Source organism: Zingiber officinale, chromosome 8A (assembly GCF_018446385.1).
Source record: "Zingiber officinale cultivar Zhangliang chromosome 8A, Zo_v1.1, whole genome shotgun sequence".
In the NCBI taxonomy this organism is placed as follows: Eukaryota; Viridiplantae; Streptophyta; class Magnoliopsida; order Zingiberales; family Zingiberaceae; genus Zingiber; species Zingiber officinale.
Window position 1 is genome coordinate 24,609,227 of NC_056000.1, and position 18,579 is coordinate 24,627,805.

Consider the following 18,579-nt stretch of genomic DNA (forward strand, 5'->3'; position numbering starts at 1 on the left):
CGTCTTTCCGAGACCGGAATCTAGTCACGATCTCGACTTAGATATCCGAAATGGATCTAAGCCGGATCGACGCCTAATGTTCCCTTTCTGGGAACGCGTCCTCGCAATCACTCCCCTCCAATGACTTACCTTACTTACCTGCCAGACGTTCGGTCAGCCCTTCGACCCATCTGGACTTCTCGCCAGCTATCCGGTCAGCCCGTTGACCTAGCTGGACTTCTTGCCAAGCGTCCGGTCAGCCCGTCGACCCGCTTGGACTTCTCGCCAGCTATCCGGTCAGCCCGTCGACCTAGCTGGGCTTCGTGCCAGACATCCGGTCAGCCCGTCGACCTGTCTGGACTTCTCCTGCACACTCGATCAGAGTGTTAGACAACAACAAGCTAACTTAACCTGATTTGTCATTCATCAAAACCTGGGTTAAATCGTTAGTGCAAACCACACCAACAATCTCCCCCTTTTTGATGAAATGACAACCTGGTTAAGTTAGTGTAAACATATACATAAAACAACATGCATTTAATGTGGTTTTTAAGTTAGTTTGTATTTTCAAATGGGTTTAGCTAACTTAACCACCTAACCCTCCCCCTTTGGCATTCATCAAAAATAAGCATTGATTAAGTAAACATAGATTTTTGAAATGTCAAGATAAGCAGATAAAGAGAAAGAATGTCATGATAATCTGGGGGAGTTTAAATTTTTGAAAAACTTGTTTAAAGCATTAGTTTTTAGCTTTTAGAAAAACAGCTTTCAAACATAAGTGTATAAGTTCTAAATTTCAAGATCAAGTTTTAAATTTTCAAAACACGTTTCAACTTTGAAACGCTTTTCAAACATAAGTTTTCAAAATCAAAATTCCAAAACTAAGTTTGAAAAATCCAGTTTTCAAAACTGATTGAAATTAATTTTTCAACACTAAGTTTGTAAAAGATTCAATTTTCAAAATTAAGGAAAATGATTTTGAGAAGCTTAGTTTGTAAACTTAAGTTTGAAAAATCTAATTTCCATAATTTTTAATAACAAAGCAATTTTTAAAACTAATTTTTGTAAAATTTTAACTTTCAAATCAAATTGTCAAAATTAAGTAAAATCTAATTTTTCGAACTAAGTTTGTAAAAGATGAATTTTAAACATTAAGAAAAATGATTTTGAACTTTACTTTTAGTTTTCAAAAATAATTTTGTAGAATTCTTTTTCCAAAATCAAATTTTCAAAATTCAAAAGTACTAGTTTCAAAACCATGGTTTAAAATACTAGAAAAGTTCAGTTTTCAGGGACTAAGTAAAAAGGATAAAAAGTTTGTGATTTAAAACAAACAATTGTGAGTTGATTTAAAAAAAATTTTCACAATTTTAAACAGGTTGATTTTGAAAATTGATTTTTAAACTTTGATTTTCAAAATTAAGTTTAAAATTCGATTTGAAAAACTGAATTAGTTTTATTTCTCCCCCTGAACCTGACATAAAATTTTGAAAATATTTGCTAAATATATTTAAAGTAGAAAAAAATTGAGGTAGAATTTTCTAGAGAGATTTTAAAGAGAAGATTAAAAAATAACACTTAAGGAGATAATTAAAAAATAAACCTCCCCTTGAATTTGATACTCCTTTAATTTATTAATCCTCCTTATTTATTACTCCCCCTTAATATAAAATTTTACAACCGTAACATATTTTCGTACCTAAGTGTTTTAGGCGATTGTATAATTATCTTTATAAAATTATTCATTTAAATTTGACTAACCGTAATTAATGTTAGATTAAGTTGAAATAAATTAACCTTTAGTGTAATGTTAAGTAAGATACGTTGTTATTAATTCAATAATTGATCAATATTAATAATTTATTGATTAAATTTTGCTATAATCTAAATTTTGTATTAATTGATGAAGGTGTTAGTTATAATTTAACTTTTCATTTACTTCCTTTTAAGTTGGATTAACTTAGTTTAAAGTTGGTGGTAATTTGAAGTTAAACTCGTTATTAAACAAGGTTAAGTAAGGTTCAATTTAAGTCAAACTTTAATTATGTTTTAATAAAAATGATTAATATTTTAAAGGTTGATTAAAAAAATGACTTAGAGTAATTTTAATATTTTTAATAAGGTTAAACTTAGGTTCTAATCAAATCAAGCTTAGTTCTCAAATAAGGTTAGATTTAAAGAATTAGTTATTTACTTATTAATTACTTGATTAAGTTTAAAGTCAAAATTTTTTGTTTTAAGTTTTATCTTAGGTATGAATTTAAAGTTTTAATTCTAAGTTATATTAAGTCTTAAATTTAAGTTTTAAGTAATTTAAGTGCCTTAGTATTAAAATAATTTTTAACTAGATTTTTTTTAATAATTTAGAAATAATTTTTAAAAGAATTTTTAAAATAGTTTAAAAAAATAGTTTTTAAAGGATTTTTTAAGATAGTTTTGAAAAAATTTTGAAAATAATTTTTAAGTTTAGAATAAAAATTTTTAAAGTTAAATTTTTAAGTTAAATATAAAATTTTTAAAATATTTTTAAGTTTAAAATAATTTTTAAAGTTAATTTAATTTTTAAAGTTAATTTAATTTTAAAATAATTTTTAAAGTTAATTTAAAATTTAACATAAATTAATCGTAGTTCTGGTTAGTTATTTAATTCGAAGTTTAATTTAATTAATTTAATTCGAAATTTAATTTAATTAATTTAATTCGAAATTTAATTTAATTAATTTGATTCGAAATTTAATTTAATTAACTTAATTCGAAATTTATTTTAATTAACTTAATTCGAAATTTAATTTAATTAGTTTAATTCAAAATTTAATTTAATTAATTTAATTCGAAATTTAATTTAATTAATTTAATTCGAAATTTGGTTTTGATCGTTAGTCATCTCACCCGATCTAAGTTTTCAATCAGGGAATCCTATAATTTTGTGAGATGAATTAGATTTAATTACAGAGTTTGGTTTAACTTGTGTTAGATTCAGGTTTAGCTTTGGTATCAACAAATAGGCATTCTTCGGATAAACTTCTAAGCTTGGTGAGTCACTTGGACGTCATTAGAAGTAATCAACCTTTTGAGGTTTTCCGTGTAACAACCACCCTTCTTATAACTCTACTCTGAGGGTGACTATTACTTACTTAAACTCTACTCAATTGATGTTACTTACTCTAATATCAGAAATATTTAAAATCTACGAAGAAAAATAATCTGAGCATAGAACTCCATCATTTATTTTAGTTCTTACTACACTTTATAGCAAGCATGCATGGCAATTGCTATCAAGAAAAAAAATATAGAAGATTAATGCCTCTACTTGACAACAGCTAGCATACATGCAAGGAAGTAATAATTATTCTGCCACCAATTAAAACATCTCACTGCAATTTCGTAGCAACAAAATAAATTCAGCTACCTACAGCATATTAGAATTGAAATTGAGCATGTAATCTAACACTAAGCAGGATACACCTATAGCATATTAGAATTGAAATTGAGCATGCAATCTAACACTAAACAGGCAACATAAAGTATCCGCTCTTGCATGTTTATAAAAAAAAACAATATAACTCCAGCCGAATTCCAAAAGTTCCAGCAAGCAACATAAATCACAAAGACAGGTAAACATTTCGGCAGTACTAAGAGCATTTTCAGAACTCAGCAATACAACCAAACTGATAACAAATCTCCATTTTTTCTAATATTTTGAATAAAGAGTCTAATTAAACTTTCAGTTATATCAAAGGAAAACAGCCACAGTACTTCCAAACCGAAACAATTTTAGCAGTAACAGTTAATCCAGCTAAATGATAAGAAGAAAACAAAACTAGTAGTGTAAGGAAAACTAATCTCTAGCAACCTCTAACCAACTGCTCCAACACTTTTAGAATACCAATCTAAATTAACCCTTAACAATGCAAAATAACTCCAATCTGGCAGTAACAAAATAGCATGTACACTCCTTTATTTTCCTAGCAGATAAAAGAATCTAAATGAGTCTCAACAATGTCCCAAGTCTTCCATAGTTCAGCCATCACACACCTTCACCATCACCACCTTGTCGCCTTTCTTTCATACCTGAGCTTTCCCTTTATCTGCAGTAGGAGGAAAGTAGTATCTATAAGCTAAAAGCTTAGTAAGTGCTGTCTACTCACAAAAACTCGATAAGAAATGCATGTGCATAAAGGAAAGCAGGAAAATACATGCTCCACAAGAAAATAGCAACTAAAACTAAATCATGCATCTCTAAAAGGAACAACAGATTTAACTTGCTAAAATTTGCAACTTAGATAAAAGAACTTGTTTCATTTGTTCCCCAACTTATACTCTTATACTTTAAAATAATATTCAACTTTTCTTGGGCCCGACATTGTACCACTTTTGCGCGCATTCTTAGTAAGAATCGAGGTAGCTAATCCCGAAACTATTAAGATACTTCTAGGCCTTGTGCCTAGGGGCATCTTGGAGCCCATCCCTTGGACCTTGTGTCCGGTACATGCCCTTTTAAAAGTAAAATACTTTTTTTTTAAATACTTCTTATAATAAAATGCCTTGGCATTTATTTAAGCACTCAGTGTGCTTTGATTCTAAATCCTGGATTTCAGGATCAAATCGTGACTTTATTCTTGCTTTACTTGTACTTCTCTCATATATACATTATATAAGAGATTCTAAAACCCTTTGCCACTGATATAAACCAGTACATATGCAAAACCAAACTCCACAGTAAATAAAAAAAAACTATACCACTAGTATGTATCAGTATATGCTTAAAACGGAACTCAACAGCCAATAAAAACTACATGGTCATAGGGAATAGATTTAGTCAGGCTCACGGCAGTAGTAATTTCCAAACATCAAGCTTGTAAAACTAATTTATTATTGAATCTTAACAATCTTTTAGGCATGCTGTAACTTGAAGGAAATATACTACTTAGACATGCATCAAATGTAGGGTAAATACATCTAAGTAGGCATGCTGTAACAATCAAGGGAGACCATCAAAATTCTGTCCGTGCACTAAAAGAAACAACAAAGGATTGGAACCAAAGCTTAAACTAAATTGCTAGAGCAAAGATCAAAATCCGAAACCATATGCTAGAATGGAAGCTGCTATTGTTCAACAAAATGTAAAACAAAACCCCGAGAGCTACTCCTACCACAGGTGAGAAGCACTTACATCGGGTTCTTGGACTTACAACCGAAGGAAAATGCTCTAGGGTTTCGGTGGAGCTTCGATTCCGCCGGTTCCTTGTATTTCCCGAGTTCTCCTTGTCGGAATGGTCACCCACGGGTGGAGACCGGCCGGAAAAACACGTCACCGACGCCGGAGGGAGGAACCCTAGCCTTGGCTGCGGTTTTGCCCGAGAGAAGAAAACGGCGTCGCGTGCGTGGGGAGAAAAGGAGAGATTAGGTTTTAGGTTTCGGGAAAAGAAAATAATCTCCTTTAATAACCTGGATTATTTCGGTTCCATCTATTACTTAAATTAATTCCGCCCCATATATGATTAACGAAACAATTACAGCTCAGTTGGTTGGCTGCTGCTTGGCTCATACTTGAAATCGCGGGTTCAAAACTCGCTGCAACCTCTCTTTTTCCGAGTATTCTCTATTACTAACTTCTACCTTATATACATTTTATTCCATATATAATTAACAAAACAACTACAGACCGGTTGGTTGGGCTGGGTTCGGCTGAGATTCGGCTCGGGTTAAGGTCTCGGGTTCGAGTCTCACCTTCAACGGTTTTTATCAAAACTTCTTTCTTTTTTGTAACCCTACTGAACGACCTCCAAAAATTACATAAAAATACTCTAAAAATTCCTAAAAATCTCTAGAATATTTTAAAAGTATTTCCAAATATTTTTATGGACTTTTAGAACTTAAAATAGGGAAAATTGGGTCGTTATAATTCCCCATACCTTATAAAAAGTTCGTCCTCGAACTTAGAATAGCTCTGGATACTGCTGTCTCATACTGTCCTCCCGTTCCCAAGTGACTTCCTCGTGCTTCTGGTTCTGCCAGATAACCTTCACTAGTGGCACTTCTTTATTTCTTAGTCTCTTGACTGCTCTGTCCACTATCTGTGTAGGTCTACTCTCATAACTAAGATCCTCTTGGATCTGCACTGACTGAGGCTGAATCACTTGGCTCGGGTCATGGAGACACTTCTTTAGCATGGAGACATGAAATACATTGTGTATTGCTGACATGTCTTGTGGTAAATCCAGCTTGTATGATACTTTCCCAATCCTTTCTGTGATCAGGTAAGGTCCTACATAACGAGGACTTAATTTGCCTTTCTTGCCAAATCTCATCACTCCCTTCATAGGAGCGACCTTGAGAAAGACTGAATCCCCTACTTGGAATTCAAGTGGCCTACGGCGTGTGTCAGCATAACTCTTCTGTCTACTCTGGGCAGTCTCAATTCTCTGGCTGATCTTCTGGATAGCCTGGGTAGTCTCATTTATCAGCTCTGTCTGAATGCCCAGCTCTACTTCCATTTCTTTTCTTTCACCTGTTTCTTGCCAGCAAATGGGTGATCTGCACTTCCTGCCATACAACGCCTCATATGGTGCCATCTTGATGGTAGCCTGATAGCTATTGTTATAGGCAAACTCAGCTAAGCACAGATACTTTCACCAACTACCTTTAAAATCTAGTGCACAAGCTCTGAGCATATCTTCTAGAATCTGATTTATTCGCTCTGTCTGTCCATCAGTCTGAGGATGGAAGGCTGTGCTGAACTTGAGTTTGGTGCCTAGTGCAGTCTGAACACACTCCCAGAAGTGAGAGGTGAAGCGCCCATCTCTATCAGAAACAATAGATTTAGGAACTCCGTGAAGTCTGATCACCTCTTTAACATACAGCTGTGCCAATTGCTCTATAGAGTGAGACACCTTGATGGCTAGAAAATGAGCAGACTTGGTCAATCTGTCCACTATCACCCATATTGCATCATATCCATTCGTAGTTCTTGGGAGACCTGTTATAAAGTCCATGGATATGTCTTCCCACTTCCACTCTGGTATTGAAAGAGGTTGTAGCATCCCTCCTGGTCTCTGATGTTCTGCTTTGACTCTCTGGCATGTCAGGCAGGTACTGACATATTTAGCTACATCTCTTTTGAGTCCAGACCACCAGAACCTCTGTTTCAAATCTTGATACATCTTGGTGGAACCAGGATGCATAGAGTACGGTGTACTGTGAACTTCTTCTAAAATTTTCTTTCTCAGTTCCTCATCATTGGGGACACAAAGGCGGCTCCCCTGATAAAGAATTCCACTGTCTGATACTCGAAATTCGGAATTTTCTTCTTCATGTATCCCTTGCTTGATCCTTTGGATATCTGGATCTTCACTCTGCTTCTTCTGTATATCCTCAAGCAGGGTTGACTCTAGAGTCAATGCAGAGAGTTGCCCATAAATAATTTCAAGTCCGAAATCTGACAACTCCTTCTGTAGTGGCAGGGCTAATGATGACAAGGATATCAGGGATGCACTGGATTTTCTGCTTAGTGCATCTGCCACTTTATTAGCTTTACCTGGGTGGTAGAGGATTTCACAGTCATAATCTTTGACCAACTCTAGCCACCTGCACTGTCTCATGTTTAAGTCCTTCTGAGTGAAGAAGTACTTAAGACTCTGATGGTCTGTGAAGATTCTGCTCTGGACTCCATACAAGTAGTGTCGCCAGAGTTTCAATGCAAAGACCACAGCTGCCAGCTCTAGATCATGAGTGGGATAGTTCTTCTCGTAGTCTTTGAGTTGTCTGGAAGCATAAGCTATAACTTTTCCTTCCTGCATGAGTACAGCTCCTAAGCCCATCTTGGAAGCATCACTCTTGTCACTCTCTGGAACAGTCAGAATGGGAGCACTGGTCAGTCTCTTCTTGAGCTCTTGAAAACTCTGCTCACATTTATCTGACCATTCAAACTTCTTGTTCTTCCTGGTGAGGGCTGTAAGTGGAGAGGCTATTCTGGAAAAGTCTTCCACGAATTTCCTGTAGTACCCAGCTAAACCAAGAAAGCTCCTGATCTCCCTGGCATTCTTGGGTCTCTTCCAGTTGCTGACCGCTTCTACTTTGGCTGGATCCACTTGAATGCCTTCTTTAGAAACGATATGCCCTAGAAACGCCACCTGCTCCAACCAGAACTCGCACTTTGAGAATTTAGCGTAAAGCTGCTTTTGCTGAAGAGTCTGCAGTACTATCCTCAAGTGCGTGTCATGCTCCTCTGGGGTTCTGGAATAAATTAGAATGTCGTCGATGAACACAATGACAAATTTATCAAGGTATTCTCTGAACACTCTGTTCATCAGGTCCATGAAAACTGAAGGTGCATTAGTCACACCAAAAGGCATGACTACGAATTCGTAGTGTCCGTATCTGGTCTTGAAGGCTGTTCTGGGTATATCACTCTCCTTCACTTTCAACTGGTGGTACCCAGAGCGCAGGTCTATCTTGGAGAACACTGTTGCCCCTTTCAATTGATCAAATAAATCATCGATCCTGGGCAGTGGATACTTGTTCTTGATGGTCACTTGATTCAGAGCTCTATAATCTATGCACATTCGCATAGATCCATCCTTCTTTTTGACAAACAACACAGGAGCTCCCCATGGTGAGTGACTAGGGCGAATGAAGCCTTTGTCAAGTAGCTCCTGAAGTTGTTCTTGCAACTCTTTCAACTCTGCTGGAGACATACGGTATGGAGCTTTTGAAATTGGACCGGTACCAGAAATTAGTTCAATCTCAAACTCCACTTCTCTGTTGGGAGGTGGTCCAGGTAGCTCTTCTGGGAATACATCTGGATACTCACAGACTACCCGAACTTCCTCCTGCTTGGGTCTTTCTTCTTCTTCTGTACTCACAATGAATGCAAGAAAACCAGTACACCCTTTAGCTAACATCTGGTGTGCTGTGAGGGAAGAGAGGAATTTCTGAGTCTTCCTCTTTGGCATTCCTGTAAATTCAAAGGATGATTCACCTTCTGGACTAAAGATTACTTTCCTTCTGCGGTAATGTACTTGCCGAGGAAATCCATACCAAAATGATATCAAAATCCTGCATAGCGAGGATTACCAGTTAACACATAGCTCTCGATGCAAATTGACCGGCATGCATCAAGCCATCGACGGATTCCATGACTTCCCAAGGTAGGGTTGTCGAACTTGGAATTCATGCTTCAGAGTACTGTAATTTTTGGCAAAAGGTATGGATACAAAAGAATGGGTCACCCCAGTATCAAATAGTGCAGTAGCTATATGCTGAAAAATAACTACTTGACCTGTTACGACCGTGGAGGCACTAGCAGCTTCCTCTTTAGTAAGGGAGAATACTCTGGCATTGGCTGGAACTAGTGGAGCTTCCAACCTTCCTTGACTGATCTGAGGTCCATCCAGAGTTGCAGGCATATAATGTAGTTGAGACTTGGCTCCATATTGTATTGGCTGTGGCTGAGGTGCTTTGAACTTGTTAGGACACTGTTTAGCCATGTGTCCTTCCTGACCACAAGAATAACATCCAGTCTTATCCATAAGACAGGCTCCTGGATGTGTTCTCCCACATTTGGAGCAGGGAGGGAAATTAGTCTGCTTGTTTTCTGGTCCTCCCTTCTGGTTACTCCCTAAATTCCACTGCTTTCTTTTAGTGCCCTTGCCTTTCCAGTTCTGATTATTTAACTGGGGTTTCTGACTTCCCCCAGTCTTGGTTTCTATCTTGATTGGCTTGTGCTGCTCTCGTTGCGCCTTCATGCTGTTCAGGTAATGCTCAGCAACTAATGCTCTGCTGACCAGCTCTTCGCCAGTCTGGGCCTGATGAGTTCCACTACTCACATTAAGTGCTATCACAGGCTTCAGCATTCTGAGCATTAGTCTGACTCGCTCCTTCTCTGTACTTACTAGTTCTGGGCAGAGACGAGCTAGCCTGTTGAATCTTTTAACTGCTTCCTCCACTGTCAGATCACTCTGTCTGAACTCCATAAACTCCTCGTAGTGCTTATTGGTGATCCTTTGGCGGAAGAACTCGTCGTAGAACTCTGTCTCAAAATCAATCCATCTCATCTGATTGACTACCCTCTTGCTCTTGACTCTCTCCCACCACATACGTGCATCTCCAGTCAGGCAAAAGGAGGCACACTTGACCTTCTCGGCTTCTGGCCAGTCAAGAAGCTCCATGGTGCTCTCCAGTGTTTTGAACCAAGCCTAGGCATCCCAGGGCTCAGTCGTGCCTGATAAGCTCTCTGGTTTTAGTTTCAGCCACTGTATAAGGTAGGCTTCTTGTCTCTGGGGTGCTGTGACGACTCCCTGGGCAGCTGGTGGAACCTCAGTTACCATTGGAGTCTCCACAGTTACTGTTGGAGGAGTGGGAGGGACTGGCTGCTGATTCGCCATCAGATTGACGATCACTTGCTGCTGCTCTGCCACTTGCCTCTGAAGTTGAGCAACAACTTCAGAAAGATTGAGCTCAGTTGAGCCTGGCCCCTCATTCTCTTGAACTTGGTCCTCAGTACGAGCGGTACGGGGACGTCCTCTTCTTGACATCTAGTTAAACAAATAAGAAGATTTGATATTTTCTCTATCTTTTCTAATCATACACATATGTATATAAACAAAGAAAACTGCAAAAACTTTTATCTTACTTTAGCACTTATAAGCAATCACTCTATACTGCAAATAATAATAAAGGAAAGCAATAAAGAAAGAACTTAAATACTTTCTTACTTGAAAACGACAAGGATGATGCTGATGTGTGTGTGATGCTGGAGAATGGAACACTGCTCTGATACCAACTGTAACAACCACCCTTCTTATAACTCTACTCTGAGGGTGACTATTACTTACTTAAACTCTACTCAACTGATGTTACTTACTCTAATATCAGAAATATTTAAAATCTACGAAGAAAAATAATCTGAGCATAGAACTCCATCATTTATTTTAGTTCTTACTACACTTTATAGCAAGCATGCATGGCAATTGCTATCAAGAAAAAAAATATAGAAGATTAATGCCTCTACTTGACAACATCTAACATACATGCAAGGAAGTAATAATTATTCTGCCACCAATTAAAACATCTCACTGCAATTTCGTAGCAACAAAATAAATTCAGCTACCTACAGCATATTAGAATTGAAATTGAGCATGTAATCTAACACTAAGCAGGATACACCTATAGCATATTAGAATTGAAATTGAGCATGCAATCTAACACTAAACAGGCAACATAAAGTATCCGCTCTTGCATGTTTATAAAAAAAAAACAATATAACTCCAGCCGAATTCCAAAAGTTCCAGCAAGCAACATAAATCACAAAGACAGGTAAACATTTCGGCAGTACTAAGAGCATTTTCAGAACTCAGCAATACAACCAAACTGATAACAAATCTCCATTTTTTCTAATATTTTGAATAAAGAGTCTAATTAAACTTTCAGTTATATCAAAGGAAAACAGCCACAGTACTTCCAAACCGAAACAGTTTTAGCAGTAACAGTTAATCCAGCTAAATGATAAGAAGAAAACAAAACTAGTAGTGTAAGGAAAACTAATCTCTAGCAACCTCTAACCAACTGCTCCAACACTTTTAGAATACCAATCTAAATTAACCCTTAACAATGCAAAATAACTCCAATCTGGCAGTAACAAAATAGCATGTACACTCCTTTATTTTCCTAGCAGATAAAAGAATCTAAATGAGTCTCAACAATGTCCCAAGTCTTCCATAGTTCAGCCATCACACACCTTCACCATCACCACCTTGTCGCCTTTCTTTCATACCTGAGCTTTCCCTTTATCTGCAATAGGAGGAAAGTAGTATCTATAAGCTAAAAGCTTAGTAAGTGTTGTCTACTCACAAAAACTCGATAAGAAATGCATGTGCATAAAGGAAAGCAGGAAAATACATGCTCCACAAGAAAATAGCAACTAAAACTAAATCATGCATCTCTAAAAGGAACAACAGATTTAACTTGCTAAAATTTGCAACTTAGATAAAAGAACTTGTTCCATTTGTTCCCCAACTTATACTCTTATACTTTAAAATAATATTCAACTTTTCTTGGGCCCGACATTGTACCACTTTTGCGCGCATTCTTAGTAAGAATCGAGGTAGCTAATCCCGAAACTACTAAGATACTTCTAGGCCTTGTGCCTAGGGGCATCTTGGAGCCCATCCCTTGGACCTTGTGTCCGGTACATGCCCTTTTAAAAGTGAAATACTTTTTTTTTAAAATACTTCTTATAATAAAATGCGTTGGCATTTATTTAAGCACTCAGTGTGCTTTGATTCTAAATCCTGGATTTCAGGATCAAATCGTGACTTTATTCTTGCTTTACTTGTACTTCTCTCATATATACATTATATAAGAGATTCTAAAACCCTTTGCCACTGATATAAACCAGTACATATGCAAAACCAAACTCCACAGTAAATAAAAAAAAACTATACCACTAGTATGTATCAGTATATGCTCAAAACGGAACTCAACAGCCAATAAAAACTACATGGTCATAGGGAATAGATTTAGTCAGGCTCACGGCAGTAGTAATTTCCAAACATCAAGTTGTAAAACTAATTTATTATTGAATCTTAACAATCTTTTAGGCATGCTGTAACTTGAAGGAAATATAGTACTTAGACATGCATCAAATGTAGGGTAAATACATCTAAGTAGGCATGCTGTAACAATCAAGGGAGACCATCAAAATTCTGTCCGTGCACTAAAAGAAACAACAAAGGATTGGAACCAAAGCTTAAACTAAATTTCTAGAGCAAAGATCAAAATCCGAAACCATATGCTAGAATGGAAGCTGCTATTGTTCAAAAAAATGCAAAACAAAACCCCGAGAGCTACTCCTACCACAGGTGAGAAGCACTTACATCGGGTTCTTGGACTTACAACAGAAGGAAAACGCTCTAGGGTTTCGGTGGAGCTTCGATTCCGCCGGTTCCTTGTATTTCCCGAGTTCTCCTTGTCGGAATGGTCACCCACGGGTGGAGACCGGCCGGAAAGACATGTCACCGACGCCAGAGGGAGGAACCCTAGCCTTGGCTGCGGTTTCGCCCGAGAGAAGAAAACGGCGTCGCGTGCATGGGGAGAAAAGGAGAGATTAGGTTTTAGGTTTCGGGAAAAGAAAATAATCTCCTTTAATAACCTGGATTATTTCGGTTCCATCTATTACTTAAATTAATTCCGCCCCATATATGATTAACGAAACAATTACAGCTCAGTTGGTTGGCTGCTGCTTGGCTCATACTTGAAATCGCGGGTTCAAAACTCGCTGCAACCCCTCTTTTTCCAAGTATTCTCTATTACTAACTTCTACCTTATATACATTTTATTCCATATATAATTAACAAAACAACTACAGACCGGTTGGTTGGGTTGGGTTCGGCTGAGATTCGGCTCGGGTCAAGGTCTCGGGTTCGAGTCTCACCTTCAACGGTTTTTATCAAAACTTCTTTCTTTTTTGTAACCCTACTGAACGACCTCCAAAAATTACATAAAAATACTCTAAAAATTCCTAAAAATCTCTAGAATATTTTAAAAGTATTTCCAAATATTTTTATGGACTTTTAGAACTTAAAATAGGAAAAATTGGGTCGTTACATTCCGAATAGTCCTATCCACGGAGCTTAGTACTAAACCTTGGTCTAACTAGTTAGGATCCATTTAAAGGTAGCTTCGGTCGGTTCCACTTGGCCAAATGCACCAGATTGAAGCCATATCTTTCTAGACATGCGATGCCCAAGCTTCCCCAACGTACTATCATAAAAAAAACTTCACCAGTACCATGATTCAAGTTAAACTTGAACCCTCTTTAACTAGTCCTAATTACCCTGTCGGGTAGGTTGGTTGAGGTTACCCTTTTCGAGTAGGTTGGTTAGGGTTACCCTGTCGGGTAGGTTAGTTTTGGAGGTCCCAGCTATTCTGGAGCCTCCCCCTGAATTATTGGCCATTAATTTAGTTTTTAGTTCTGGGTTTATTATAGTTAAGTTTTGGTTAAAATTTAATGTTTAATTTAGATTCAAGTTTTTAATTTTGAATTAATTAAATTAGTCAAATTATCTTTCTTTAAGAGAATGTATTTAAAGTTTAAGTTTTTATTTATTTTTAAATTTGAATTAACTAAACTGTTTGAATTATATTTTCTTAACGGTTTATCTTTTAGCTTTTTATTAATTGTTAATTTTGAAATTTCTTGATTATTTTTGTTTAATTTGTTATCTTTAACATCTAATTTTAAGTTTATTAAATTCCGTTTTGATTTTATCAAAGTGTTTGATTTTATCCTTATATTTTCTTTGCCTTTTAAATTGATATGGTTAATTGAATTTATTAGATTAGTTTTATCTTTAAAGTTTAATTTTTTATTAATTAAATTATCTTGGTTTTGGATAACATTTCCTAGACTGATTTTATCTTGATTATTAAATATTTTATCAGGGTATTTATTGATTTTATCCATATTCTCATTTTTAGCATTTAAATTCAAGTTTATTTTAATGTTTGACTTATTTATGTCTAAATGCTCACCTAATTTTAAATTTTCTGAATTAATTAAATTATTTAAATTGATTTGGTCATTGTTCTATTTGACCAAGTCAAGGTTGATGCCAAATTGATCAGAGTCTTGATTGACTTGATCAGAGTCTAGATTATTTTATGATTTTGAATTTAAATCTAGATTATCATGCACCATACCTGGACTAATTTCATACTTATCATCATGCTGATTATTTAAACCACTATTAGCAGGGGTATTTTGATAAATATTACTAACCTTGAGCGCAACCCCTAATTTAGTAAGCTTCTCCGTTGGATTTGAATCGAGTCCATATTTGACTTTAACTTGATCTTCTAGCTCCATCGGCGTCTCGTGAAGCTTGATCAACTGGGTCCACAGCTCATATGCATTCTTGTACTTTTCTAATCTGCATAAAATATTGTTAGGTAAAACATTACAAATAATGTTACTTACCTTTTTATTCAGTTCCGAGTTTTGAGAAGGTTTCCTCAAAATTAGCATATAATCGATGTCTACGCTTCCTAAGAAGCATTCCATTAATCGCTTCCAGTAGTTAAAGTCTTCATGATCGTATGGTGGTGGTTCGCAGGGGTTCCGTCCTTCTTGAAGAGTCATTATTCTTGCACACAGAGAAACAAAAAAAAATCCCAAGACTTGGTCTTGGATTAGCAGTGCTGAAAAAAATAATATTTCACTATTTTCGGAAAAAATAATAAAATATTATTAAAATATTAATAAAATATTTGAAAAAATATTATTTCAAAATTTTGAAAATGTAATATTTTTTAAATACTAAATAATGGTGAAAAGATGGCGATGTATTTTTTAAAAACCGTTTTGGAGGGAAAAAACGAAAGACGTAAGGTTTTATTTAAAAGACAAACAATATCTAATTTTTTTTCTTTAAAAACGACCCCCCTTTGTTCGATTGGTGGTTGCACTAAATCAGAGCGGTACCTGCTCTGATACCACTTGTAGGACCGTGATCGTTCGATAGAGGGGGGGGGGGGTGAATATCGATTCGAAAACTCGAGTGTAAAAGTACACAGCGGAAAAGTAAATGAACACAATTGATTTTACTTCGTTCGGAGCCTGTGACGACTCCTATTCAAAGGCCCGTGGTCCTTGACCACTTTCGTTGGGCAATCACTAGCAATTCGAATGTGATTACAAAAAGAGTACAAGAAATGCTAATGAAACAAAGCACAAAGCTGTACCGACAGAAAAGAAAACTTAAGGAGCCAGGGCGCGTTGTCGGAGCTTTGTTAGCGTCGCTGGAGCACAGAGCAGCAAAGCAATCTGGGAATTCTGAGAGATGTGTTTTTGAAGCTCCACCCCTGGGGCTTCTTTTATATGCTGCTCCGGGCACCTGGATCCCTTCCGGGCGCCCTGGTGCGACGTGGCAAGTCCAGTCAGGATGCTCCACGTGGCGAGGCGACGCAGAGGATAAAACTTGCCTCCGGGGGCCCGGATCCCTTCCGGGTGCCCGGACCTCCGGGCGCCCGGATCCCCTCCGGGCGCCCGGACCACCTTTTTCCAGAGATTCCTTCTCCTGCAAAACAAGGTTAGTCCGAGGCAAAATATACCCTGCAACACAGATTGTTAGCACAATGAATTAACAGAAAAAGTATGACTTAGATTCCGTCTTTCCGAGACCGGAATCTAGTCACGATCTCGACTTAGATATCCGAAATGGATCTAAGCCGGATCGACGCCTAATGTTCCCTTTTCGGGAACGCGTCCTCGCAATCACTCCCCTCTGTTGGTGCAATATCCCTCAGGTCAAGGTTGACCTGGGTAACCAAGCTGAGTCTTGGTTTGGGTTTAGATGTTTGACAATAAGATATTGATTGAAGAAGAGTCAAGTAGGTCAAGGTTGACTGGATACTTGACTGGGAAGTCCTAACTGGGATGTTAGGCAAAATGAAAGTCCTGGTGAGTGAAGCCAGGCAGAAGAAAAGTCCTGGTGAGTGAAGCCAGGCAGAAGGAAGTCCTAGTGAGTGAATCTAGGCAGATGGAAATCCTGGTGAGTGAAGCCAGGTGAAAGTCCTAGTGAGTGAAGCTAGGCAGATGGAAATCCTGGTGAGTGAAGCCAGGTGAAAGTCCTAGTGAGTGAAGCTAGGCAGATGGAAAACCCTGGTGAGTGAAGCCAGGTGAAAGTCCTGGTGAGTGAAGCTAGGCAGAGGGAAATCCTGGTGAGTGAAGCAAGGTGAAAGTCCTAGTGAGTGAAGCAAAGTGAAAGCCCTGGTGAGTGAAGCCAGGCAAGAGAAAATCCAGATGGATCAAGGATGATCGGACATCTGGTGTTGGGAAGTCCAAGTAGGTCAAAGGATTGACTGGATACTTGGCATGAAAGAAAAGTCCAAGTAGGTCAAAGGGATTGACTGGATACTTGGCACAGAGAAAAGTCCAAGTGGGTCAAAGGGATTGACCGGACACTTGGTAAGGGAGTCCTAGCAGGTCAAGGGAGTGACTAGATGCTAGGCATGACACACCAACAGGTCAAGGTTGACCGAATGTTGGTTAGGGATGTTTGGAACTTGGTTTTGGACAAAAATCAAGTGCTGGATCGATCCGTGGATCGATCCAGGCTCTGGATCGATCAGTGGATCGATCCAGACCTGTCCCAGCGAACAGAAAGCTTCTGGATCGATCCGCGGATCGATCCAGAGGTCCCAATCGATCCATGGATCGATTGGGACGCGGCTGCTTCGCGCGATAAGCGATGGATCGATCCGTGGATCGATCCAGGCGCGTTTCCAGAGCACAGAGGCGCTCTGGATCGATCCGTGGATCGATCCAAAGCCTCCCCGATCGATTGGGAACATTCGAATCGATCGGGATCCGACCGTTGACATCGTTTATAGCTGCAGGCGTTCGATGGCTGCGGTAGAACTTTACCGATTCATTCCAGATTCATCGCCTACTCCTCCACAGCGCTCTCAAAGATCAGGTCGCTAGTTCTTGAAGGATCTTGGAAGCTTTCCAAGTCAAGAGGCGGATCAAAGGCAAGAAGAGAATCTAGGGTTAGGGTTTTCTGTACTCATTGTAAGCTTTGCGCTTGTATTTTGTTTCCCTTTCCTTTCTTCTTGTACTGAGAGTCTTGTAGGGCTTCTCCGCCCTCGGTAGTTACCGAAAAGGAGTGTTTTCATAGTGGAGGGTGCGTGCGTGGTGTGGATCCTTGGACTAGTCACCTCTTGTGAGGTGGATACCAAGTAAACCAACCGTGTTAGCGTTGTTGCATTTGTTTCTGTATTTTCCGCTGCATGTTCTAAAGAAACAAGCAACGCCAAGCAACGCCGAGCACCGAGAGAACGCGACGAGCTATTCACCCCCCCCCCCTCTAGCTACTTTTGGTCCTAACACCCTCCAGTGACTTACCTTACTTACCTGCCAGACGTCCGGTCAGCCCTTCGACCTGTCTGGACTTCTCGCCAGCTATCTGGTCAGCCTGTTAACCTAGCTGGACTTCTTGCCAAGCGTCCGGTCAGCCCGTCGACCCGCTTGGACTTCTCGCCAGCTATCCGGTCAGCCCGTCGACCTAGCTGGACTTCGTGCCAGACATCCGGTCAGCCCGTCGACCTGTCTGGACTTCTCCTGCACACTCGATCAGAGTGTTAGACAACAACAAGCTAACTTAACCTGATTTGTCATTCATCAAAACCTGGGTTAAATTGTTAGTGCAAACCGCACCAACACTTGCAAGATTCGATCCGCGACATAAATAGAATTTTACATTTTTCGATCCTATATTCCTCAAAGGAATGTACATGTATCTGGATCAAAAAATAAAATCCTAATAAAACTAAATACAGCTCCTGCTGTATTTTATAATACAATCATGCACACACAATAAAATGCCCTTGACATGTCCAAGGGTCCAATCACACACACAATATCTATAAGTCATAATAGTTGGATCCTGTATCCACAAAGTTAGCACATCCTACTATTATCCTGCCTAAATTATGTATGACATGTGCATAATTAAACTAATACCAAATACACAGAGGCAAAACCCTAGCTAGGGCTGTAAATGAACCAAGCGTTCGTGAACGAGCTTGGTGTTTGGCTTG